Source organism: Hyaena hyaena, unplaced genomic scaffold, assembly GCF_003009895.1.
Source record: "Hyaena hyaena isolate Hyena2069 unplaced genomic scaffold, ASM300989v1 scaffold_644, whole genome shotgun sequence".
NCBI lineage: Eukaryota > Metazoa > Chordata > Mammalia > Carnivora > Hyaenidae > Hyaena > Hyaena hyaena.
The window spans coordinates 12,174-37,625 of record NW_024081273.1 but is presented as its reverse complement, the minus strand read 5'-3'; the positions used below and the strand labels follow the sequence as shown (position 1 = coordinate 37,625).

General features: G+C 35.2%; 1 protein-coding gene across 2 annotated transcripts in view; it reads right to left on the bottom strand.

The window, feature by feature from the left end:
- Nucleotides 1–24,550, bottom strand: part of ZPLD1 (zona pellucida like domain containing 1) — an 82,882-nt gene extending 58,332 nt beyond the window's left edge. Inside the window, exons 1-3 of one of the 2 annotated variants that reach the window (XM_039216590.1) lie at nucleotides 24,481–24,550; nucleotides 14,515–14,603; nucleotides 14,175–14,322 (exon numbers count right to left, since the gene is read on the bottom strand). The gene's annotated coding sequence lies outside the window, so the exon portion shown is untranslated. The remainder of the gene's footprint in view (nucleotides 1–14,174; nucleotides 14,323–14,514; nucleotides 14,604–24,480) is intronic. The other variant, XM_039216591.1, reaches the window with a different exon arrangement.
- Between the last annotated feature and the right edge of the window lie 902 nt (nucleotides 24,551–25,452).

The window sequence follows — 25,452 nt, the reverse complement described above, 5'->3', positions numbered from 1 at the left end:
AAATGTGAGATATGAGCTAGATGAGTTATGTGGGTTATAACAACAATAAGACCAATCTCTAATTTAACAATTCCTTGTATAGGCAATAAATAAGACTATGTTGCATGATGGTTACAAATAAGAATCTATCCATTGTTCCAGTCAAAACCTCTGACCAATAAGCAATTGCTGTTAGTTTAAAAGATAATTGCTTTCCAAGTGGATTAACATCTCTTAAATCCAGGAACTTTTAGGCATAGAAATATTTAAGATAATCAAAAATTAGAAAATTATTTCCTGTGTTAAAAGAATTGATGTACATTGGTATTCTTTGTAATTAATGTGTTAGAGAATTTGACCTATTTAATTAACTAAGGTTAGTCCTTTTATTCTGATTTAAGGTGTGTAACTGAGTAAATTCAGACATTTTATGTAAAACTAACATGCTACCAAGATCATACATATTATTGATCTATTTAAGAAAATATAAAATTGTACACATTTTAAAATCTATTTTCTTATCTTTGAGCATTAGTTGAATACTTCAGATCTTTTTATAGTAGATAATTTAACTCCTACAAACATACTAAACTTCCTCTGACAAAAATTTAATATATTTTATTTCCTTTTCAATATATCATTTAACTACTTTCACATATAAAATCAAATATGCCTCAAAGTCTTGTTAAAAATGATTAAATCTATTAGAATTTACAGATAAAAAGGCAGAATTTGATCTTTAAAATCTTCAAGAATAGCTAGGTTTGGTCATTTGTAATTCTAACTGAATGTTAATCTTTAAACACCTCAGAATATATTTTTCAATTATTCAATACATAAAGAAACAGCCTCACACTAAACACAGACTAAGTAGCTGTTTTGCTTCAGAAGCCATGTTAGACATAGAATTCACATCTTTAAACAGTAAATTCATACACCACATATTGCAATGCTTACACTCAGACAGTTACAGGAGAACTAAGATTGACTGAAAGGTATCAGTTTGATGTAGACTATCTCACATTTACACACTCATAAATCAATTCATTGACTGGAATAACAGGAAGACTGAATATACTATTTAAATTAATTGCACTTTTCTCTTTTTCCCCCCAAGATTATATAGTGGAATTTGTTGATGATAAACTCAAGTTTGATGTGACTTTACTAAATGCACAGAATATACACCTCTTCATATATGTTTCTGCCCTCAAAATGTTTTTAGTTAACAGAAAAACACATTGGCTTCATAATAATAACATCAACAACATTAAAACTTCTAGAAGTTAATTTAGAATATCTTTATGACCTTGGGATAATGAAAGATTTTTTAGAAAAAAAAAAAGTTTTACTATCATAAATTATAGGCTGGTCCTACCCACAACTTCCTTCTAAAGGCTCACTGAGATATTTTTATTTTCATGCTGCCTATTAATTCATATAAGGCAACACTTATGTAGCATACACTAGCATACTTCTGATTAAATATAACCATAGTCTGGGCTCTAGTTCTCATTCCATCATTGTCTGTGGTCTTGGGGAAGTCACATAATGTGCCTTACTCTCCGTTATCTCATGTGGCCAATGAAAGTTTTAACTAGAAGATGACTAAGATGATTCCCCACTATCAAGAGCCAATAAAACCATGATGTTTTAAGTATTGGAGGAGAAAATTATAATAAATTCCTCAAGGCCTTCTTTCCAAAATCTCCCTTATCAGAATTTAGGCTTTACAATATCAGGAGGTGTTAGAGGCCTACTGCCTTCTTGCTCTCTCCACGACAATTGATGAGGTGGCAAACATTGAATCTAGAACACCCTCATATGCTCAAACACTTGTTGTTTTATAAGAAATAAGAATCTGCAAGGGGCGTCACAGATTAATCTCAATGGTATTAAGGGAAAGTATTAATCCTTCCAGTTTTGGGCAGCTCTGTCCTACAAACAAATGGTAAAATTAAAATTACATTAAAAAATAAATAAGTTTTATACTTTTATTTATTTCTCCTTACATCTATATTTTTGTTTGTTTCCCAAAGATCTCAAAGGCCTTTAGGAAGCAATAGTCACAGAATACAATAGGCTGCTGGTAATTTATAATAGTACTTTGTTCTGCCTCAAATACATTTTCAACTCTGTTCTCATTAATGTTCATGATATTTATTTATTATTTGTTGAGCTCTTTGGGGGAATGTGATATTAACCTTCATGACATCACTCTGAGGAGAACCTTGGAGTAACAGAGCTGCCTTTGTTTTTTGATGTGGGAACTGATGCTAAGTGGCTAAATGGTTTTCCTAGGTAATGCATGCTTGTTATAGATCATATACAAGAAGATAACTAAAAGCAGCTCTTGAAATAATAATTTCTAATATCCCTAAGTTAGATGTTTGATAACAACAAAATTACATACACAAAACATGATACCTTTGGTCGTGATAAAATCAGATCCACAAAAGTTTTAGCCAGTCAGATCAAGTAGTATGTATATACAAAAGCTTTACGTAAAAATCAATGTCGAAATCAGGGAAAACATAAAGTTTAAATCCTCATATAACATTTCAGTTGGCTCCATGTTAATTGTTTCTATTTCACAAATTAAAAAGACCATTCATAAATCACTGGAGGTGATCATTATTTCAAATCCTTCCTCTGGAAATCAGTAATTAAAAGGAAAGAATTAAGCATTAATCCTGATTTCCAAGTAACAGCAGTATTTCTGTCTTAAAATGACTTATTAATGGGGTGCCTGGGTGGCTCATTCAGTTAAGCATCTGACTTTGGCTCATGGTTTGTAAGTTCAAGCCCCACATGAGGCTCTGTGCTGACAGCTTCAGATTCTGTGTCTCCCTTTCTCTCTGCCCATCCCCTGCTCACACTCTCTCTCTCTCTATCTCTCAAAAATAAACATTAAAATAAATTTTTAATGACATCAAAAAAAAGTGTATGCGTGTGTGTGTGTGGAAACTATGGTAAAATATTAAAGTTTATACTATTATTTTGATCTCTTGTATATTTGAAATTTACAATAGAAACAAAATCAAGTGATCTACAGCTCACTTATTCTAACTGTGGTATCTTAGGTAACCCACTTTACCTCTCTTGGACCCTTTTGTTATCTATAAAATAAGGACGATCTAAGTGACTAAATAATTATAATTAGGTTACAGAAAACTTTGAAAAGTATTTCATTCTTTTTCTAGTAGCATACAGGAAAAAAGCAGAAGTCAGCCTATTTATAGGATCAAAGTCAATGATGTCAAGACATTGGAGAATTGAAGTTCTAAAGGGAGAATAGTTATCACTTCTTAAGAAGAGAACTTATGAGCTTTTGTATCTTCAATGAGATTAAAATAATTCTAACAAAATCATAGCCCTTGCAATAGCCAGTTCTAGGAATATAAGCTATAACTCTAGTTACCACATTTCAGCTTCTGTCTCATAAAACCAAAATTTGTGTCTGGGATCTGAAGTCCCATGAGAGCTGTAGAGATAGCTGCGGGCCACAGTAGGTAAGGTCCTTAAAGTGGATCTTTGTCAATAAGTGAGAGGGAAGCAGGTGAACAGAAAGAAGAAGGTAAGCAATTGGATATACTATGGTGAATGAGATTACGGATAATGTTGTACCATAACTGTAAGTCAGGGCCTTTGGCAAATTTAAACCTAAATCCTTAAGGCATGGAGATCCCACTTCTTTAGGAGATTTTATTTCATACTACTGTGGTAAGGGTTCCATGAAGAACAGTTTGAAACTGAGGCTCATCATGACAAAAATGTCTCTGACCTGAAGATTTACACAAAAGATGTTACCCAGCAATACACAATTAATTGCCAAATGAATGCCAATGAGTATTTAGTTTGGTCTATTCTTGGATGACTCAGAAAAAAGTGGATAAAATATAAATGAAAAGAATAGAAATGACGTCTTTGAAACACTTAATCTCATTTTCTCCTACGTGTGGCATTTGAAAATCTAAATAAAATAATCCTCTTCTCTAAATACAAGTCTTTACTGAACAACAACAACAACAAAAACCCAGCTTTGTTTTCAAACTATCTGTACACATCCAGAGAGGTTTCAAACTATCTGTACACCTCTCAGACCTTGTTGAAAATCATGGGTTTAGATTAGAAGAATCTTTTTAAATAAATATTGTGCGAGGATGTTAGTTTAGTGGGTCAAGAACAGCATTTTTTGTGAAATAGGATAGTTTGGATGAAAGATAGTGGAATAGGGTAAAATGGACTATTTTTATAAAATGTATATGTACTAACTCTGTATGTGTGTTTGAGTGTGTGTATACTAGATTTCAATGTAAAATACCTGACTGTGAGTCATACTGGAAAGTTTGAAACCCATTGGTCTAGAACAAGGTACCAACATGGGCTGAGTGTCCCTACCTACAAACATTGATTGGCCTCACAGAAGAAGCAAGCTAAAGGAAAATGACATTCCCAGATTGAGCTCCCCACAAAAACAATGTTGAGAAAAAATGTTTTTCCCATGCTCTAAGTAAGGACTTGAAGTAAGATTATAGAGTGTGATTGATTATTTATTGGTTTATGTCTTAGGAGGACGTTTGTTATATATATTAATGAAGCAGAGGCAATAGATACTTGCTTAACAAAGTTAGTGAATTGAAGGAGAAAATTAGGAAGGAAACTAGAAGACAATGAGTATATAGAAGAAATTTTTCTACAGAGGGAATGCTTTGATAGCAGAGAAGAGAAATGCAAAGGAAAATATTCCAGGAGCTATAATGACAGTGTTTTTCTCCTTTGCTCATTGGTACAATGTTATAAATAATCCGAGCAGGGAATTAATAGCTTTTATTGAGTTAACAAAGGATGAGGACTGGCATTTTTAGTTACTATTTTGCAGGGATGAATTCTGCCGGTACAATCACAGGAACGCAGTACAATCTCCTTTAGCACTTTAGCAAGAAAACACCACATTTTTAAGGCAGCTGTCTAGGATGAGGGGTATGAAATATAGCTAGGAAAATCAAACTCCCAGCCTTGCTTTCACTGCACCATGCTTATTAGCCACCTTGATCAAGCAATCAGAGATCTGAGCAGTACAAAATAAGACCATTGGAAAGCATAAATACCATTGTTCAAAATTCCATGTTCAAATCTCTAGTTGTCTCTAGATAACTAGCTACCTGAGTGAGACTCATCCAACCTGTGAATTTTGTGTAAGAAATCATAGACTAATTTCTTCTTGTTCTGTATCACTGTCAGAAAGCCACTTTTTCAAAGTTGTGGTAGGCCCAAAACAATTAAAATTCATTTTAATCTTTAATAGAAATAAGAAAATACATTTATTGGAGAAAAACTAAAAAGAAATTTAAAACCCAAATAAAAATGTGAAGTTAATATTTTGTATCCATAGAAGAGTTACCTGAGTTAACTTGAGGAGTTTTAAGAACTACAGATACCCAAATCTCTCACCCCAGTTATTCTACGGGCCATCCAGGGTTGAGTACCACTGATATAAAAGAATGAGGTTTTGCCATATTTGAGGTTTCATTTATAATTATCTTTTTTTTATTAGTTAGCAGATTCTTTTTTTAATTCATCATGGCTCCACAACAGAAATCTGAAAATAGAACCTGTAAGAAAGGACAGTGTTACTTAATGTCACAACATGGTAGCTTAGGCCTGTGGGACTCAGCCAGTCAGCAACATAATACAATTACAAAACTACAGAAACTAACATAAGGCTGAGTTTTTATTGCTTTGATACAGTTCTGGCCAATAAAGTGAAAGGTATAGAATCAGAAGCAGAACATTTATAGGAAAAGAAGTAGGGCTCTTTTATCCCCCACTGGGAGCTTTTCTCCTGTTATGGCTCTTTTCTGATCAAATGATGTAGTATTACGTGTTTCCTTAAATAATCATGACACTTGACACCATGGCTGATGAAACCTACAACTAGACTGCCTGATCATGTCATGTACTTGCTTAAAACCCTTCATCATCTTCAACACCTTTCAGGAGAAAACCCAACTCTATGATGTAGCAAAAAAAAAAGAAAAACTCCTGAAATAAGATTGCGATGCACCTGCCCAACTTCAGATCTCTATTCCAATACCCGTTCTACCCACTCTCTACTAACCATTCCCAAAGATGAGAAGTTATTTCACACACACATTCATTCCTTTGCTCATGTTGCTGCCTCAGTCTAGAAAGCTCCTCCTCCCAAATCCACCCCTTCTTATCAGGAACATCTCTGCATTCAGCCCTTGGACAGTTAGCTCACATATAGCTCTTCTTTCAGATATTCCTCTATCAAGACAGCATTTCCTGCTTGTAGAATTGACCATTTCCTATTCTGCTTCCACCGGAGTCACTGTGCCATTCTATAATAGCAGTTCTAAAATGTACTACATTGAAGTCAAGGCTTATCAGCATCAACACTATTGACATTTTAGACTATATACTTGTTTTTTATAGGATGTTCTAACAACATTGTACAATGTGTAACAGTATCCTTGGCTTCCCAAGGATAACAGTATCCTTGGCTTCCCTTGACTCCCACTCAAGTCATGACACCCAGAAATATCTCCAGATACTGCCAAATGTTTCTGTGGGAGAATGGGATCAAAATCGCCCCAGATGACTTAGATGTACATCTTTGTTTTCCCCAAATAAACCTGTAAGCTTCATAAAAGCAGGAGTATTATGCTCACTTTTGTATTTAGGATCTAACAAAGTGCCACGTCCACTGTAGATTCTCAGGAAATGTTTGTTAAATACATTACTATTGTATTTATGTTATAAAAGAGACAGCACCGTTCTACCGAAATGTAGAAAATCAAGTATATCACCATCTAGTCCTGATCAAGATAATCCTTTACTTTTTAAAGATTATGTCATTACACATTGGACCAGATGGATCTGACGGATATATTTAGAACTTTACATCCTGAGGCCAGGGAATTTACTTTCTTCTCAAGTGTGCATGGCACATTCTCCAAGATAGATCACATACTGGGACATAAAGCAGCCCTCAATAAATATAAAAGAATAGAGATCATACCATGCACACTGTCAGATCACAATGCTTTGAAACTTGAAATCAATTACAGGAAGAAGTCTGGAAAACCGCCAAAAACATGGAGGTTAAAGAACACCCTTCTAAAGAATGAATGGGCCAATCAGGCAATTAGAGAGGAAATTAAAAAATATATGGAAACAAATGAAAATGAAAACACAACAATTCAAAATCTATGGGATGCGGCCAAGGCAGTCCTAAGAGGAAAGTACATTGCTCTCCAGGCCTATTTCAAGAGATTAGAAAAAGCACAAGTCCAAAATCTAACAGCTCACCTAAAGGAGCTAGAGGCAGAGCAACAAGAACGCCCTAAACCCAGTAGAAGAAGAGAAATAGTAAAAATTAGAGCAGAAATAAACAACATAGAGACCAAAGAAACAATTGAACAGATCAATGAAACCAAGAGTTGGTTTTTTGAAAAAGTAAACAAAATTGACAAACCTCTAGCCAGGCTTATCAAAAAGAAAAGAGAGAGCACCCAAATAGACAAAATTATGAATGAAAATGGACTTATTACAACCAACCCCTCAGAAATACAAGCAATTATCAGGGAATACTATGAAAAATTATATGCCAACAAATTGGACAACTTAGAAGAAATGGACAAATTCCTAAACACACACTCACTACCAAAATTCACACGGGAAGAAATAGAAAACCTGAACAGACCCATAACGAGTGAAGAAATCGAATCAGTGATCAAAAATCTCCCAACAAATAAGAGCCCTGGACCTGATGGTTTCCCTGGGGAATTCTACCAGACATTTAAAACAGAATTAATCCCAATTCTTCTCAAGCTATTCCAAAAAATAGAAGTCGAAGGAAAACTCCCGGACTCATTTTATGAAGCCAGCATCACTCTGATTCCCAAGCCAGACAGAGATCCAACAAAAAAAGAGAACTATAGGCCAATATCCTTGATGAATACGGATGCAAAAATTCTCAACAAGATCCTTGCAAATCGAATCCAGCAGCATATCAAAAGAATCATCCACCAAGATCAAGTGGGATTCATTCCTGGGTTACAGGGCTGGTTCAACATTCGCAAATCAATCAATGTGATCCATCATATCAATAAAAGAAAAGATAAAAACCATATGATCCTGTCAATAGATGCAGAAAAAGCATTTGACAAAATACAGCATCCCTTCTTAATAAAGACTCTCGAGAAAGTTGGGATAGAAGGAACCTACTTAAACATCATCAAAGCCATCTATGAGAAGCCTTCAGCTAACATCATCCTCAACGGGGAAAAACTGAGAGCTTTCCCCCTGAGATCAGGAACACGACAGGGATGTCCACTCTCACCACTGTTGTTTAACATAGTGCTGGAAGTCCTAGCATCAGCCATCAGACAACAAAAGGAAATCAAAGGCATCAGAATTGGCAAAGAGGAAGTCAAACTTTCACTCTTCGCAGATGACATGATACTCTACATAGAAAACCCGACAGACTCCACCAGAAGCCTACTAGAACTGATCCAAGAATTCAGCCAAGTTGCAGGGTACAAAATCAACGTACAGAAATCGGTTGCATTTTTATACACCAATAATGAAGCAACAGAAAGAGAAATCAAGAAACTGATCCCATTCACAATTGCACAAAAAACCATAAAATACCTCGGAATAAACCTAACCAAGGATACAAGAGATCTGTATGATGAAAACTATAGAAAACTTATGAAGGAAATTGAAGAAGACACAAAGAAATGGAAAAACATTCCATGCTCATGGATAGGAAGAATAAATATAGTTAAGATGTCATTACTACCTAAAGCACTCTACACATTCAATGCAATTCCAATCAAAATTGCACCAGCATACTTCTCAAAACTAGAACAAACTATCCAAAAATTTGTATGGAACCACAAAAGACCCCGAATAGCCAAAGTAATACTGAAAAATAAAACCAAAACGGGAGGTATCACCATCCCAGACTTCAGCCTCTACTACAAAGCTGTCATCCTCAAGACAGTATGGTATTGGCACAAAAACAGACCCATAGACCAATGGAACAGAATTGAGAACTCAGAAGTGGACCCAAAAGTATACAGCCAACTGATCTTTGACAAAGCAGGAAAGAATATCCAATGGAAAAAAGACAGCCTTTTTAACAGATGGTGTTGGGAGAACTGGACAGCAACATGCAGAAGAATGAAACTAGATCATTTTCTCACACCATGCACAAAAATCAACTCAAAATGGATAAAGGACCTGAACGTGAGACAGGAAACTATCAACACCCTAGAGGAGAAAGCAGGAAACAACCTCCTTGACCTCCACCGCAGCAACTTCTTACTTGACACATCCCCAAAAGCAAGGGAATCAAGAGCAAAAATAAACTGTTGGGACCTCATCAAGATTAAAAGCTTCTGCACAGCCAAGGAAACAACCCAGAAAATTAATAGGCAACCAACGGAATGGGAAAAGATAGTTGCAAATGACATATCAGATAAAGGGTTAATATCCAGAATCTATAAGGAACTCACCAAACTACACGCCCGAAAAACAAACAACCCAGTGAAGAAATGGGCAGAAGACATGAACAGACACTTCTCCAAAGAGGACATCCAGATGGCCAACAGACACATGAAACGATGCTCAGCATCCCTCCTCATCAGGGAAATACAAATCAAAACCACACTGAGATACCACCTCACGCCAGTCAGAGTGGCTAAAATGAGCAAATCAGAGAACTCTAGATGCTGGCGAGGATGTGGAGAAACGGGCACCCTCCTACACTGTTGGTGGGAATGTAAACTGGTACAGCCCCTCTGGAAAACAGTGTGGAGGTTCCTCAGGAAACTAACAATAGAACTCCCTTATGACCCAGCAATAGCACTGCTAGGAATTTACCCAAGGGATACAGAAATGCTGAGGCATAGGAGCACATGTACCCCAATGTTCATAGCAGCACTCTCCACAATAGCTAAAACATGGAAAGAGCCTAAGTGTCCATCAACAGATGAATGGATCAAGAAGATGTGGTTTATCTATACCATGGAATACTACATGGCAATGAGAAACAATGAAATCTGGCCATGTGTAGCAACATGGATGGACCTTGAGGGTGTTATGCTGAGCGAGATAAGTCAGGCAGAGAAGGACAAATATCATATGTTTGCGCGTATAGGAGGATTAGGAGGAACTTGACGGAGGAACAAGGGGGAGAAGAAGGGCGGAAATGGTGGGGGAAAGGGAGAGAGGCAAACCATGAGAGACTCTTGAATGCTGACAAAAACTGAGGACTGATGGATGTGGGGGGGAGGGAGGATGGGCATGGAGGAGGGCACTTTGGGGATGAGCACTGAGTGTTATATAGAAACTAATTTGACAATAAACTATTTGTAAAAAAAAAAATAAAAATAAAAATAAAGATTATGTCATTAATGAAACTAAAACTTTCAATTTCAACACATTAGTTAAATTAAAATCTTTAAATCAACACTCCGACCACTAGAAGTAATTTATATTTATTTATATGATTTTAATACATAAGAAAATGAGATTGGGGTTTAAGAATACATCTACGTATATAAAACTCTTGGATTAAAATTGCTTGAATTAGTTAATTGATTCAGTTTTTTAAAAAAAATTTCATACTTTAATGTTCTCTAAGTAGCTTTAAGTAATTGCTTCACTTTTTAAAAAATATATTCAGCTTGCACTTTTTATGCCCTGTAAATTTTTTTTCAGCTTTTATAAACTAAAAAGCATCAAACTTAATACAATCCCTTGCTGTCTCCTTTTTATTCCATTAACATTGAAGGCACATGTTCTTATGATAGAATTGACAAAACAAGGGATTTTTAGAAACCAGAAATATATTACTTTAATTTTAAATACTTATTCAAAATAAGTTTCAAAATAGAATTGCTGTGCCAGAATTCACATGTATGAGCACAAATGAGCATTATCCACAAATACACATGTTTTTAAAATGTATATATTCTATGGTAATGATTTTAAGTCTCTAAAATATTAGTAGTTTTTCATTATTCAATAATTTTAACTTCTTATATCCAAATTATGATAAATTACATTTGAAATAGAAAGAAAGTTAGTCATAGTTCTTTCCAATTTCAAATTATAAGTTATCTAAAAAACAGTTTAATCTGAAAGTACTAGTCATGTAATTTACAGAAGGTTTATATTCAGTGGTTTAATGACGGTATGTTCAACTGAGAGATAGTGTAGTTATATGAGCTCTGGTTACTTATTTGTTGAGCATCTTGGACCGAATATACTTTAAATTCTAACATATGACACTAACCAGTCTTCATTTTTTTCTTACTCTTTCTAATGACTTAGTTCATATTAAATGAGTAAGGTCTTAGTGAAAATTTCAAGTTAACATCATTTTACAGGGAATTTGAACTTTATAAACAAATAAAGCCATTGACATTTTCATTTAACCTCAACCACCTTTTAACAACAGACAAAAATGCCCTTTGTATTTAGCTTCTGGATCTTTCTATGCATAGCAACAGAAATAACAAAATCGCCATAATAATCTAACTTAATTTTTCGGTTCTTAAGGCTTGGCAGCTTTTTATTTTTCTTCAGACTTTGGCATCACAATATTTTCTAAACGTTGTTGTTATGTTTTAAAAATCCACAGAAATCCAGGCATATAATTTTATTTTTTTATATTTCTTAATGTACAATTATGGCTTATTGTGAATTCTAGAAAATTAACCCTTTAAACTAGGAGTCAGTGACCTATGCCCTGCAGGCTTAATTTTGCCCAACACATACTTTTGTATGGACCATGAACAAAGGCAGATTTCACATTTTTTAATGCTTTAAAAGGAGTAAAAAGTAGAATAATATTTCATGAAAAGGGAACATTACATGACATCCTTATTTCAGTGTCTATAAATAAAATGTTATTGGAGCACAGCTACACTCATTTGTGTACATATTTTCTGTAGCTACTTTTGAGCTACAATGGCAGCTTTAAGTGGTCCTGATGAGGACCCACAAAGGCTAAAAATTTTTACTCTGTGGACCTTGCCAACCCCAGTTTAAACGTTACTATGTGACTCTGTATAACATAATACATATGTTGGGGAAACAAGACACAATACATTTCTCAGGACATTCTTTTCAACCAATATCATTTTATTATTTTTTTCATTAATACCTTTTTCTGTAAGCCCTGATAAAACCCACTGGTCATTAGTAATAAAATATTTCCCATAACATTCATTCCATATTTGGAAAAGTATTATCGAACTGGTCAAATCGATCATTTTCTTTTTTGACGTATACCTTTCTTTACCACATCACTGAAGTCTCGAGAGCTTGGAATTTCGATGATTCCCCACTCAAAATAAACTTAGCTACTTAGTAACAACCAGGAATGACTCTGAATCTATGAAGCTCAGTCTAATGTTTACTTTATCATGTCTTGGTAAAGCTCTTATGCCTGGTTTCTAGTTACAACATTTTGTAATGAAGACAAAATGCAGCAAACCAGACCAAGCTTAATTTATAATCTTGACCCAGTTTAAATTCCAGCTTAAATACAAAATAAAAAAAACAGCACAGATTTGGTAAATTAACCAAAAATTTGAATTCCTTGCAAGCAAACATGGCTAATAGGTGTTTAAATGATACAAAAGATTATCATCCTCCACTAATGATCTTAATCCTATTCAAGCTATTGAAAAGACTACAAAAACATAAATCTTCAGTAATTCACTGTTTGATACCATAACTAAATAGATTACAGTCTGAGCATCTGCTCATGGTTCAAAAGTTATCTTTGAAATAAGATTTCCTAGCAGAAAAATCTAATTTTTCATTATCCTCTGGATCATTATCATAGGCCTTCTTAAAAGGGGGTAGGGGAAAGTTTTAAATGTCTTGAAAGGAATGTAGAATTTGTCACGCTATCTAACATGACCTGGTTTTTATATTATGTGGCTGTTAACAATAACCATTACTATATTTTATTTTGAGGACGTTACTGAAAATGCCTAAAATGAAAAAAAAAAAAAAAAAAAAAAGAAAATGCCTAAAATGAAAGTACATGCAGCATATTTATAGATTTTTATATTTAGCCGAGTATTATAATAGTCTGTAAAGAAAAATAAATAAAAATCACTTAGGAACATTAAAAAAAGTAGAACTAACAACAGTGTTCAAATAATAGCTCTGATATGTGTCTCATAAGATAAAGCTGGTGACTAAAAAGTGAAATAACAAAGGAAATATTCTATAATATATTAAAAGAAATATTAGGCTTTTAACTAAATACAACCTCTTTGCTGTTGCTACCAAAGTTATTTAAATTGACAGTTTAGATTGTTCTTCTTTGGACCCTAAAATGAATTATAAGAATTCAATTCACAGTAGCAAAACAAATAATGTCATAATCCTGAGAACCAAAAAGATTATTATCTCAAACACATGAACTTAAGAAGTGAGAACCTTAACATCACAAACAACTGGTTTTACCAAAGGTCATCTTAAAATGGAAGGAGACTTAGAGGTCACCCAAGAAATGGGAATCACCATGATTGCTCCCAGGTTACATGAGATTCCATGTCAATTCTAATGATATGAGGCTCATTTTTAAAATTATTTTCATTTAACAGAAAATCAAACCATAATTATTTTCAATTATCATGTCATCTTTGTAATTAGATATGATTCCACTCATATTCAATCAGATTTTCTGGTAGGATGGAATCTTGATAAGATACCTCACTAATGGAACATCTGTGGGCTGGGGCTGACTGACAGCAGACAGTGGATGGAACTCCAGCCTGAAATACAATGGTGTAGCAAATAGTGTACAACTTTTCACCTCAGATGAAGCTGCCAAAAGATTAAGTCCATTCTCCAAATCCAACCCAAATGTTTGGGATGACACTGCAATTCACAACATAAAATTTTTTTTATAGCTTTCTGCCCTCAAATATGGGAAGCTGTTTTTCGTTTCCTTTTGCAATATTTAAGATACTCCCCAGCCCAACCCCAACCATCAATGGAACCACACTATCAGAAGAGTTTTACCAGAGATCACCTTACATCATAAAAGATTATTAAATTAAAATGAATTTTCTGTGCCTACTAAAAAGCCAGCATTTGTGGTCACTTTAGGTGGCTCAGCGCCGGGCACTTACCCAAGCCCTTGGTTCTGCAGAATCAGCTGTTCTCCATGTGCCTGGTTCTGCTGCATGTGACTGAGTGTTCAAATGCCTGGTGTTATCAAACTCTTTCAAAAAAGATTCAACCCTTCGAATGAGAGTAGAGTTGCTCATTATGAAAAGCCTTTAAAAAAAGAGAGAGAGAGAGAGAGAAAACCTGGATTTTCGACAAGCAAATGCTTCCACGGTCTCAGAAGGTTTTGCAAGACTAATCATCACCAACATGAAACTTGAGCTCATCTTTTATAAACCTTTGTTTCCTTCCAACTACTTCTCTTTCAATTTTCATTTCAATCCTTTATTCCTCTTCTCCTACCTGCTTTTGATCTTCTATTTTATTCTGCACAGAAGTCTTGAGTGGTATGTGTGAAGTGAGCCATCATCAGCCTGATGAGGGAAAGCCCGCTGGTCCAGAAAAGAAAAAAAGAAAAAAGATCATAAAGTAAGAAACAAGGCCTGAGATTGCATTGGGAGTCAATCTGCACAGTTATCAATGTCCTGTTATGCTTTGTGAAAGATGCCTGGTCCTTTCAATACTGCATTTCATGTAGTGAGGAAAATGGGATATGGAATATCATCGTGAAAACTGGTTTGATTGGGATAATAATGACTAAGAGGCTGTCAATGCAAAAAACCCAACAGGACCCAATTGTAAAGGAGTTAGACACTGAACCTGCTTCATAATCCATGCTTTTGTTTAGGGGCCTCCTAACAACACAGCCCACCAGCCTTTGGAGCCCTTGGACCCAGTTGGATGTCATCTAAGCCTTCCACCCCACTAACTATTCTGATTTCTCATTGGGAAGAAAATTGGGAAGCTGGGATTCAGGCATCATGGAAAGCTTTTCAAGATATTTTGACCAAAGGAAAGTTTTACTTTATGTACTACTGTGTTTAGGGATGACCATGTGGCAGATTGTGAAGCCCATTGTGTGGATTTATATTACTCTGCCAGCTGTTTCATAATAATGGCTATCCTGAAAAAGCACACTGCTTTATCAGTAATACCCTGGCATATATCTTTATAAAATTTTATCTTATTCAGTTGGCTCAAGATACTTTAACAACATTTACGTTCTCAATTGCTTCTGTGACAGAGGCAAGTTGCCTATGGCTACTGTGAACTGAGATTAAAATCTAAGAGTTCAGCCTTTTAAGATTTCTAGTCCATTCCCTGAACCACATTCTTTCCCTAAGTGGTAAGTGAACTTAAAGCTAATGTAACTACTAAAAAATAATAGCTGGAGGCCCTCACATCGCCTTCTACGTCCTGTTTAGTGTTGAGAGAAAGTTGGTCTTTTTATACCAAACAAATCCAAGTTCATGTTTTTCAGAGAAGTGTCAGCTCCATAAACTTATAATTCTACTCTACTCATGAGTAAATATGAGATACATGAATCTACCAACCTTTTTGAATACCATTAATATGGATTTCCTTACATATTCTTTTAGTTAAGAACTCTTATTAAAAAGATAAAAATGATTCTAGGAAATCTCTTTTAGGGCTTCCTAATTATGCTGACAGGAACTGCTGCTTTTCTTCACTATCCAGGGGCTGGTTTTCTCTATAATGAAGCTTTTGAGCTAGACGTTTTCAAGCGATGTTTCAGGTTTTGCTTTGAATATGTGTCTGCCATGTTCTTTACCCTTTTGAAAGTTAAAATGAAAACGCAACAGGTTCAAGCATCAATTAATAAATTCTGTCATTTATAGAAAAAAGTCAGTAGCCTCTATCCTATGAGAAAATGAGCATTTCATAAATATTGAAACCACTACCCACATTCTCTATAAGTTGGTTAGCTAAAAAGACAGTAATTCCATTAGAGGCTTTCAGCAAGGAAAAGATAAAACAGTTGAGATAAAGTAACTGACATTATTTGTTATTATTTTGCCATTAAAATGTAGTGAACAGTAATCTCATACATTCCACTAGCTTCTAAGGGAGAATTTTACCAGTTTTCTGAAAACTCGGAGCCCTTTATTAGGGGATTTCTTGTCGTACAAGCTATGTGACTTAGCTGAATATTTGATTAGTTGTACATGCAGCATATGCTTATATCAGAGAATAATTTTAGCTATATAAAATATTCATCAGTATTTGATAGCACCAGAAATGGAAATCTGAGCAGTTATCCTGTCAAAAAAAAAAAAAGGATTTACTTAATATTTCATAATCAGACGAAAGGCAACCAATGCCCTTTAGTTCCTAGAGAAGGTTGAATTCAGACTGCAAAGGCACCCTGACCAGTAGTTGTTCCCTCAAACTAGATGGCTCACTCCCAACTTCCTCTAAAAATCATATTACTAAACCCTCAATGACTAGACGGCTCCAGCTAAAAGTGAAAGTAAAAGAGCCTCCTTGTCTCATGGAGCTATAATAAACATAGTTAGTAAGTCAGTATGCCTGGATCTTGCTTACAGGAGAGTTCCAGCTTTTCTATCACTCAGTATAAATATCTTTTCACTATATACTGGTGAGATTTTATCTTTTTGTTATTAGAGTCAAACATGGAATGACGAAATTGACCAGAAGTTTGTGTCATGGGCAAGGGATAAAGGTTGATTTCCACTGTCCCTCACAAAGTTCTCTCTCCATGATGGAACTGCTCCTAGGGCTCAGTCTTTGCCCTCTTCACCTTGATATGTACACTTGCTTCCCAGATGATGCCACCTCATCCAGTTGTAAAGCACTTACAATTTTCTAGCATACTACATAATTTACTTACTTATAGATCTTCTCCCTCCTGATGCATGCCTGAATGTAATCCCTCCTGTGTATTCTTATTCCCTAAAGCTTGCTTATTACTCAGGGGAATGTGTATATCAGTGTAGTATATCAGTGGCACTCAATAATAGATTTTGAATTAATGAATGAACAAAGAAAGTAAAGGATTACAGAAAATGTCTGTAATTCTTTCTTCAACTTGTAAGTGGAGAAATATGCTTCTTCCATAGTTACAGGAAAAGGTAAAGACCAGCTTTACCATAGTATTCTATTAAAGCAAAGTTTTAGCTTCACACTAAAGAACTGTATTATAAAATAAACATAAGAACTTTGTACCTCTATGCTTGGAGGAGTTTTTACCATCTGAATGTTTAGCCTCAGATTTTTTTTTTCAGGATTCCTTTTTGTTTTAAAATGGACCCAAACTCAATGATATAAAGGAACTCATAAATGTCTGTATGTTGAGTTTTTACTTTGATTGATATAACCAATTAATGCAGCAGCCAGAAAATAGTTTTTGGTATCATAGATTCTCCCAACCAATTTACTGTTCATTTTCTACTGTCAGGTGGGCATCTCATAGCTGTACCCCCACAGGCTACTCACAAGAGAGCTGAGTTGTAGGTGCTATCGGTTTTTCAGATACTTATAAAATCAATTGTAACCCATATACTCTTATACACAAATAAATTACCCCTATGTCCTAGTGGGATTTCAGTCCACACAGAATTGTAGACAAATTATAAATACAGATTTAGCCACACTTGAAAGACCGTCCATGTAAGCTTTATACATAGGTGCAATCGATTTCCCAGCACAACAAGTAATTTCACCAAATATTTCTAATCTCAAGAGTCTAAACCCTGAATAAATTAGCCTTACTTCTTGATCATAAACTGTTAGTTGTTAAGTTAGCAAGCAGCAATAGACTCAAGTGTTATTTTATGGTAGGAATTGTTGCACCACAAAAGGGGAAAATGTTATTAAAGGAATGTTGAATTTATTACTTTAAGACCATCAGTGGAAATACTGATAGATTGTTGTTCTTATATCACATGATACTTAAAACCTCTGTTTTCAGGTATTTCTAGAAACTCCCCTTACATAAAAGATTTACTGATATATTCTAGATGCTTTCACTGAAGAATTCATGGTGATTAGAGTATTTATAGTACTATAATTTCTTGCTAGTTATTTATTTACAGATGATCAATTCCAGGAACTAGCTTTACTAGGTATCTGATATTGAATAACTTCAAGAAAGCTTTTAAATCATCCCTACATTTATAAGGCATTTCCTTGTTTCTTGGATTACTTAAGCACTCTCATTTCTGGAAATACCTAATCAAAAGCATTAAATTTAAAATAATTGTAAATTAGAGTACTGAGGGCTACAGAAGCGCAATTACTGTATGAGTTCACCAATATGGTCCTATTTGCCAATAAAAGCACTGAAATTGTGGTTTATATTTCCAGAAAATCTTTGTTGAAAGCCACAAACTGGATAATGGTAGGAAAAATTGTTCTAATCATATTTCTATTGTCATAATAATGCAGGCCTATCCTTTTCAAAAAATAAAATTGTAAGAAATTTCTAAGCCAGAAACATAGGATTCCATAGTAGTTTCAATACACATTCCAGAAAGGTGGGAGTTTGTCCTGTACTCTTTGGTTAAATTGGGCATCATCTTTTTTAAAGAACAGGAAACAAAACTTCAAGGACTACAAAGACTGGAAGGTAATTTAAGTAAGAATATGAGCCCCCTGGTGAATGGGCATAGGGCACATAGTGTCAGGAAGGAATCAATTGGAGAGCACAAAGCTTGCCTAAAGGCAAAAATGGTTACCCATTTTCAGGAGATTGTTGCCATCCAGGAATACATTATATATCATTGTGAGAAATTCAAGTTTTTCAAGATAAGAGCAGATAAAGGATTTTATTTGCAACTGCCTGACTTTTATATGCTGCCTCATGTTTCTAAATCATTTTCACATATTTGGACTGGATTACACTTTCGGGCTACCAGTTTGCCACCTTGTCTAGAAATATGAAACATCAATGGTATTTTCTTATTAGAAAAAAATGAGATCGTTTCCTGCTAAGATTTTGTTCTTTTCATTTTTTGTTTGTTTTCATTCTTCTTCTTCTTCTTTTTTTTTTTTTTTGAGGGACAGTGAGAGAGGGAGAGAGAGAATCTTAAGCGGGCTCCAAGTCCAGCACAGAGCCCAGCACAGAGCCCGATGCTGGGCTTGATCTCACAGCCATGGGATCATGACCTGAGCTGAAATCAAGAGTAGGACATGTAACTGACTGTACCCAGGCACTCTGATCTTGCTCTTTTTAGACAGTACTGCCCAATTAGCTGGCAGTCACATTTGTCTGAGTCACAGAGTGAATTTTGTGCACCCATTTATACATTCATTATACTAAATACATTCATATATACTAAAAAATATATGATATATTTTTATCATATATAATAAAGTACCACATCTGGAAGAGGAATATACTAAGTTCAAATGTACCATCTTGATATTAGTTTTACTATAATCACATCAAGGTGGATAGGTCATACCTTTTTGACATCGTCAGGAAGGTATTCAGTAGCATTATTCTAACAAAAGCGAGAATAGAGATGAAGAACAAAATATTTTCTAGATTTTCAAACCTATTGCTTTGACCCATAGAAACATATGCTATGGGGGCATGTGAGTGGCTCAGTCAGTTGAGCATCTGAATCTTTTTTTCAGCTCAGGTCATGATCCTAGGGTCTTGGGATCAAGCCCTGTATCAGGCTTTGTGTTGAGCATGGAGCCTGCTTAAGATTATCTTTCTCACTCTGCCCCTCCCTAACTTGTGTGTGCTCTCTCTCTCTCTCACACTCTCTCTCTCTCAAATAAAATTAAAATAAAATAAAATAAAATTTAAATAGATGAAAATGCAATGCCTGTGGGAAATTATTCACTCTCTGAGTTTCTTCCTAAATGGCACAATATTAATCAATTTTTCTTCATCATCATCATCATCATTTTTTAAAAATGCATCTAACTCCTCTCCATGTAGCCAACATTAAATATAGCCATAAGAGTATGTAGAGAGATAGAGATGACAGAGAGAAATGAGGTGATAGAGATGATAGAGATAGAGGGAGAGGCAGAGGGAGAGAGCTATATGTTATTGGTTCTGTTTCTTTGCAGAACCCTGACTAATACAGCAAGCTAATGTCATACCTGTTTCTGCTAGATTCCATATCCCCTACTTAACAACTTTACAGATGCTTTTCTTTTCAGTTTTTATTTGTCTGTACCCAAAATGAGGAAACTTATATGTATTCACAATGAGCTTTATCTTCTTACAGTCAACTCATTATTCCTGGCTGAATGATTCTTTTGAAGGCCTGATTCTGGTGTGCCATGTATTCACTGTCTGCTCATCTTTGCCTCAAATACAGAAGATAGAATCATATTTGCTTCATCAAGGTTAGCTTCTGAAGTCAGATCCATGTAAAAGTTAGTTGATTTTCTAAGGAAATGGTCTACAGCAGCCATAGTCACTGTGCATGTTGGAATATTGTTACTATTTTTTCCCCAAGCATAAAAGCTACCTTACCTTATTACAGTCTCAGAAGAGACCAAACCCTTTGAATGAATAATCCCAAATCAGTGTTGAATTGAGCCCATGTACTCCAAGAGGATTTAGACCATCTGCAAATTTTGCTGGACAAAGTCTTTCTTTTACATATGCTCAGGTTTGGAGAGGCAGAATCCAATTTGCCTCCAGCTCCCATCTTTTCATCCCACAGTTAAATACTTTGTTTATGTAAAATAAGCTTCTGCAACCATTTTGTATTATTTGAAAGCCAATTTATTGCTTCCCCACAATAAACATAGATGGATGTATTAAAAACACTAAAACAGTATTTTGAAAACACACAATTCTTTCTTAGGATCTGGTGTCCGTTAAAATTCTTTCCTGAAACATTTGTTAACCTTTATATAAACAATTATTAGGTCAAATATTTTTTCCCATTTTGCCCAATAAATGTTTTGGAAGTGATTGTCATTACATTTTTAAGTATGACGGAAATAGATTGGTAAACTTATCTGACCACCCTTCCCCACCCCCGCTTACCCTTTTTCTGAACACAGACATGTGTAGTCAGCCTGTCACAAACAAGGAATCCATTCAGGACTCAGGTGCTCGGGCCAATTCCTACTCAACAGGTTTCCTATGCACCTGTAGGTGCCAAACAGCCACTCCTGTGTTCCTCCAAAAGAATTCTTAACAGAGAGGGGATTAAACTCTAAGTGGCTTCCTGATTTCACCATTTCTGCAGTCCAGTGTTAGGTTGCTGAAAGATTACTTCATTTGTACCATCAGGAGCCTAACAGGCTTTAGAAACTGAGTGAATGATATAATGATTTGTGTGTGTGTGTGTGTGTGTGTGTGTGTGTGAAGTATTGGAGTAGCTAGCAATCTGTTGCATTAAAAGCATATAAACATTTTTGTGCATCTCTTCATTTTTTGAAAAAACTTTTCTGTGATGTTCTAAATTTCAAATTAAAATGCAAAATGTGAGATAAAAATTACTGTAATTGCAATAGTCTGAATAGTAAAAGAGAGAAGATTGGATGAATGCATGTATTTGCCCATACTAATTCTCAACTCTACTCTAGGCAAATATTTACTCATTATTTGAATATAAAAAGTAAAATGTCCTGAGGGTGGTAATGAACCTATAAATGTCCAGTCTATAAATGCCAAAGCCTTGCAACAATGGTTCCACATGCTCATGTCCAATCAGATCAATATATAATCAAGAAGAAAAAGGAAACAGTGCTTATGTTGAATGAAAGACTCTCCAAATTATCAAACCTGAAATTATCAAACAGGAGCAAAAGCATTAAAACTATTGCTTTTATAAATATAATCAGTCATCTGGAAAATGGCTTTTATACAGATATAATAATTTCTCAAAAATAATTTGTGCAAAGTCCAATCAATGCTTCAGGATTGTGCAAACCATGCCTAGTGCCTTGTTGGTAGTGATTTCTGGTCCTAGGTACCATCCAGCATATTCTGTGTTCTCTGAGGCATGGGGCTGCTGAATATCCACATTTGAACCACATGATCATGCAAGGTTTTGTAAAAATGTATTTGACTCGGACCCACAGTTGAGCTCTCACCTTAAAATCAAGAAGGTGAATTGCTGGAATAAACAACTTCAATAGATTCCAGTTTTAAGTGCTACTTCAGCAAGACATAAAAATTTCATAGGAAAGGGTTGTTTACTGATATTTATTCTAAGAAATTTTCCTTCTTCTCAAAGGATTTGTGCATTCCTCACGTTTTCAGAAATGCAGGCTAGAGAGATTAAGAAGGATCAGGAACCAAATACTCCATGTAATCTGGAATTGAGGAATAAAATTAATATCTCTAAAAGTTTAGCCTATTTTTAAATTAATTTTATTGTATGTAACTCCTCTATTAAAAGAGTAGTATTCTGGTCAAGATACATGTGGGTCTGTTTTATCAATAGCCATGTATTCTGTTTAATGAGGACTGACCACAAGGTCCATTGTGCTAGATACTTCATTTAGAAAAATCTTTTAAAGATCAAACACATTTTTTTCCTGAAGCTCACTATATTATTACATTTGTTTATTTTCAGTCATGGCTACAATAGGTGGTTTCCACCTACCTCTAAACTGATTTCATTGATATTATAAGTAAGAGGAGTAGATATAATAAAGCTATTATGAAAAATTCAAAGGATAAGATTCAAACAGTGAAAGTGGAATGTAGTTTAAGTATCTAAAGGAGCCCTGACTAAAATATGAATAGTATCTTCAATAGCAACTTTGTAGAAAATGAAGAACATATTCTTTTTTATACTGTCTCTTATCACTGCTTTCTAAGAAAGAGTTGAGAAGAAAAAGTGATAGGATTTTTTTTCTTTCCTGTAAGTCTCTCAATGGCCTTCTGAGAATTTTCCTTTCTTGCAAGTCTTAGCTCTCACTTTCTACAGAAATCATTCCTGTGCCAGTCATTTTTAATTGCCTTCCTAATATCTATTCACTCCATCTCCTCTTCTAATAGAACACAAATTAATTTAGTGGGTAATGTTTCCACTTAAAAATACTTAGCTTTCCACAGTCCCACAAATCAGAAGATGAGCTTGAGACATGATTCTGGGCAAAGACTATATTGTATAAACAGCAGTTAGGTATTGGGCTTTTCAGAGTGTTACTGTCTTCCTGGAAAAAAAAAATGGGCAAACCTACTCAACATATCATTTGCTCTTAACCTTTTCCCTTTCTTCCTTCCTAGAAATGAAAAGTGATGTCTAGAAGGGCAATATCTTTGTTGTAAATATGATAATAGCCTTGCATTAAGGATGATAATGCTGAAAGCTGGGGGGAGTCTGGACCTCAGTCTCCTGCTGTTACCATAACAGATAAGATAAGATAAGATAAGATAAGATAAGATAAGATAAGATAAGATTTTTGACTGCGTTTCTGTGACACACAGTTGAATACAACCTTCTGTCTCAGACTTCCTTTATGTACTTGAGCCCCATGTGGCTTAGCTGCTCCTCCTTGTTTCCATGGCATCCTCTACAATCCCAAACACAATCTTTTCTCTCCCTCACTGCATCATAAATTTCAAGATGGAGATAATGTCAAACTTTCAAGCACGTGTCCCCAGAAACTCGCTCATGTCTATATTGCACAGAGTAGGCACCCAATACATTTATTAAATGAGGGAATAATAAATTATTGAACAACTACAATACTCACTTCTCTCTACATTTACTTCTATTACATCTATACAGCTAGGTTTTTTTTTTTAACCTAGACTACTGCAGCCACATCCTCCTTACTTAAAAACCCTTTCATAGCTCCCCATTACCAATAGAATAAAACCCAAATAACTTCCACGTTCTGGGAAACCTGGCACTGCTCTGATTATATCTCCTTTCATTTTTCTCCTTACATTCTTAGCAAAACTGGCTTTCCTTTGGTTAATGAAATAGTCTAAGCTCATTCTAACCTTTATATCTTTATACCAGATGTTACCTTTTCACAGATTTTCACACACTGACTCCTCTTGCCTTTCATATCGCAGCTTAGATCACCTCCTCAGAGAGGTCACAGCTGACAACTCAATCTAGAGGAACTCCTCAGGCACCCCATCCCATAATCCTCTTGTGCAGCTGTGGAGAAAATTATTTTGTTGCTGCAAAGTTAGGGCCTTCTGAGAACATTTTACTGGAACTTGGCAGCTAGATTAAAACTCTTATCTTTACAAGGTAATTTAGGACTGAAAAAAACAACAAGAACTCCAGAGAGCTTTATGTCTCCAGAGGTAATGTGTTTACATTTCAAGGGAAGATGAGACCCAGGAACATGGACACATTCCAGAAGGAGAACCCAGGATCCTTCCCATTATTTTTCCAAGGAAACTCTCTCAAAAGAGGAGGAAAGACAGCTGCCTCTCCCTCATGTATAAATGTCCAGATTCATTTCCACGGAGGTGGGAAGGGGGATACTCACCTACAAAACTGTATGTTGAGTGACAGCTGGCTCTCACTGCATTGCCCCAGAAGGAAGACACTATAGCACATGGGATCCAGGACATTATTATTTGCTGTAAATAAAAAATGATAAATCTGTCTGCTCCAGAAACCTCATGTTGGCATTCAAGATAATATTAATAAATATAGCATTATAAGTCAAATGTTTCCTATCCATGGTGGTTCACAAGTTCAGAGTCTTTCCTATGTTTATAACTAGTGCCTAAAAGATCCCCTAGTAGGGGGAATCAATAAACACCAATTGGGTGAATCAATGAATTCATCATTTCATTTTTTTCAAGAACTGGATTGTGTAGCTTTTTAGTGATTATAAATTTGAGAAAAATTGTCATTCATTTCACATTAACTCTTAAAGAATAGCGTATATAGCATATATTTGAAAACTGAAGTTTTAATAAATGCCTGGAATGGACACATTTTGGGGTTTTTTTGTTTTTTTTTTAGAAAGATTTCCTTTTTTTCAATGTTTTATTTATTTCTGAGAGAGAGAGAGAGAGACAGCGTGAAAAGGGGAGGGTCAGAGAGATAGAGACATAAAATCCGAAGCAGGCTCCAGGCTCTGAGCTAGCTGTCAGCACAGAACCCGACGCGGGGCTCGAACCTACGAACCGTGAATTCATGACCTGAGCCAAAGTCGGATGCTTAACCGACTGAGCCACCCAAGCACCCCACATTTTGATTTTTTTAATGAAATGATTTCTTATATTAGCTGCTCCCTGTGTAGTTGACAAGATTTTTATTTTTATATAAACATTGAATAATTTATCCATATCCCTGCCCAGCTGCAGAACAATTGTACCGGGCAAGACCAAGACTTCTCTCAAAAAAGCAGCTTCAGTTCTTCCCAGAGGTCTGAACAAGAGCACAATTAAATCCTCAAAGTTCTAAATACATTAACGGGAAAACTTTACAGTGTACTTCAGTAATTCTC